The sequence below is a fragment of the Patiria miniata genome, unplaced genomic scaffold (genome assembly GCF_015706575.1).
Source record: "Patiria miniata isolate m_02_andy unplaced genomic scaffold, ASM1570657v1 HiC_scaffold_7, whole genome shotgun sequence".
NCBI lineage: Eukaryota > Metazoa > Echinodermata > Asteroidea > Valvatida > Asterinidae > Patiria > Patiria miniata.
In genome coordinates this window covers 36925228-36928258 of record NW_024037074.1, presented here as the reverse complement: position 1 = coordinate 36928258, position 3031 = coordinate 36925228, and positions in this window count along the sequence as shown.

The following is a 3031-nucleotide window of genomic DNA, read 5'->3' as shown; positions in this document are numbered from 1 at the left end:
AATCAAAAGGGCTTAGCCTACTGGGAATGGTATTTCAAGGACAATATCCAGCAATGCCAAAAGACAAAATCACAGGAGAAACAAAATGGAAGACAGTTAGCAACAGAGCATACTAGAAAGTGCGATTTGAAGGGGAAAATCTAAGATTTTTACAGTACAAACTTCAGCAATGCAAAACATTTTCATGCACAAAGAGCACATGGACGACTTATGTTAGCAATAACTACACAAGGACCAAATAGGGGGATTTTGTGGCTCGAATTTATGGTAAATAGATGTTAAAAATGGAGACAAAATAGGTACCATTGCTCATAATAATACGACACAATTAAAGAGTTTTCTTCTTTTTGTTCTGTGTGACCGGAGAAGATAAATTTTCACTCACCTCGATAGTCATAATACCATGATACGGTGGGACTTACCCCCGACGAACTCCAAGAGCTTGACTTGAGTCTTTTCCAAAACCATCATCAGATCATTCGACAAAATCGCTAGTTCACACAAAAAAATCCCATGTGCACATTCAATTCAGTTCACCACAAAATGAACGCTCAAAAGCGCAAGTTTTTTTGACAAGTTCTGTAGGCCTACAGAAAAGTTCAAGTCAGTTTTTCAGTATTGGTTACGACGACCAAACATGCCTGCGTCGACATGTAGCATGCAGTGGCCCCGTACATGTGGCCCGTTTTGCGGTTGACTTGCCAGACTCCAGGCGTCCAAAATCGTCTTTTTCGTGTACGGGCAGACTCCATGGTGCACGATACAAGTACAGCGCTCTACAGACTACAGTGATGTCCTTCTCTCACGACGGCATGTGCAGTACGACTGTCTTAAATTTCGCGCCGCACCCGCCACGCCTCAACGCTCAACTAAGCACAGGCATTTCGCTCGTTTGCATTAACAATGTGAACGATTATTCCAACCCCCAAATAAGGAGAGCTCCGGGAATGGCATTATACATGAGCAGCTCTAGTCTAAGGTTGTCGGTCACTTCGCCCCGTTTCCACTTCGCCCCATTCGCCCGTAAAGCATTTCTAATTATAGAGGACTTTGCAAATACAAGTTACTTCAAACTAAATTCTAAACCTTTGTAGGCAAATGATTTGCAAATTCGCTGAGGGCGGATCTTGTGGTGCGATCTGAGGCAATTTCTGACCACATCAACCACCATGGGCGTCGCGAGGGGGGGGGGGGCAAGGGGGGCACTTGCCCCCCCCCCCCCCTGGAAAAGCAAAAAAAAAAAAAAAAGGAAGAAAAAAAAAGTAAAAAAAGAAAAGAAAAAGAGGCGCGAAGACAAAGTGGTGTAAATTTAATGAGTTGGGGGGGGGAATGTCCCTGCCCCCCTCTAAAACTGATAAATCGAGAATGTGTTGAGAAATACAAGCCTTTTTTGGCAAAACAATTTTTTGCCCCCCTCTAGAAAAAATCCTGGCGACGCCCATGTCAACCACTTTTTTTTTAAGAAATGAAGGTGGTGTACACGTGTGCCTGCCTTTATTGCGACGTCTCTTTAAAAAAAAATTGGTTTCGTTTTATTTATTTATCTATTTTTTGCAGGGGGGGGGGCGGCCATGGACCCCGTTGCCCCCCCCCCCCCCCTTGAATCCGCCCTTGATTAAAGGTTGGTGTGTGTATCTGGCATGACTAGGATGTCTGTGAAATATCTAGGCCTGCGAACTTGCAACTTTCTAGTAGTGGTTTTTAAATGCTTTTGACTTTTTCCACAATTTTGTTTCACTTTAATATATCAATTAAATGCGTGTTTTGAAACGCCTTTTTGATGAATCACTATAGGTCTCAATGAAAAGGTTCTATTTAGTTGCGTAAATCTGAGCGGGAGGAGCCGGGGGATGGGGGCGACTAAAATCACCGACAACTGATTGCCCAATTGAGGAAATTCGAAAAAGGGGGTACATGGGGGCTGGCTGGATACCACATGAAACTAGGGGGCGCTGTTCATGATACAGATGTTACGTTCCATAACGTTATACATGTACATCAAAACGGCGCATTTTTTAATAAAAAAATTTTAAAAAGGGAAATTTCGAAAAATGCCTCAGAATCAACCTTTTTATTTTTCACAACACCAAAAAGTGGGGAGGGGAGGGGTGATCCAACAGCCCATCCCCCTATTCAAAAAGTGGGAGGGATATATATATATTTTTAAAAAAAATTTAAACTTCGGATTACTTGGGAAGACGGATAGTGCCACTCAATGAGTGTGAATATATTTGTTTGGTGCGTGTGAACATATTTTTTGTACAGCAAAGTGGTGGCCGCCGCCAGATAATAAGTGGCGGCCGTCACATAATAAGTGGCGGCCGCTGTACAAAAAACACATTTTCACACCAAAAAAATATATTCACACTCATTGAGTGGTACTCTCCGTCTTCCGTATGTTTAAAATATCCACCTCGAAAGGAACTTGAAGGTCGTCGAATTCGTTGTTCGCACCTTTTAATAGCTCTCCATGTCCGCGCACACAAGCTGGTTTCATGATGTTCAAGTTGCTGAGTACACAATATAGGTCATCGATTTGTTTGGTTCCTTTGCCCTTAAAGCTTTAATTTGTACTCTTTCTCCCTTTTTTTTTCATAAATACATTTTGGTTGTTGGGAAGTTCGCAAAATGCCTTCAGAATCTACCTTTTTGTACCCCCCCTCTCGGATTTACACCCCTGGATCATCAGTATTCCTAACTTTATGACATGTGATTTTACGTTTGTTGTTTTTACTTGGCCGTGTACGGAAGCGTAGAAGGGCCAAAAGAAATTAAGAACAATTTCGTTCCTATCTCGCCGCGGCGAAATAGGAACAAAATTTTTCTGAATTTCTTTTGGCCCTTCTATGCTTCCGTAGCCGTGTACACGCCACTATTATGTTTACATTTCACCACAAATGGAACTAGTGAAGGCCGCTCCGCGGCGTTTCCACACAACCTGGTTGCATAATGTTCCTGAATACACAGATTAGGTCATCGATTTGTTTGGGTCCTTTACCCTGTGTGCGCTCAAGCGTGTGGTGCATTGTGG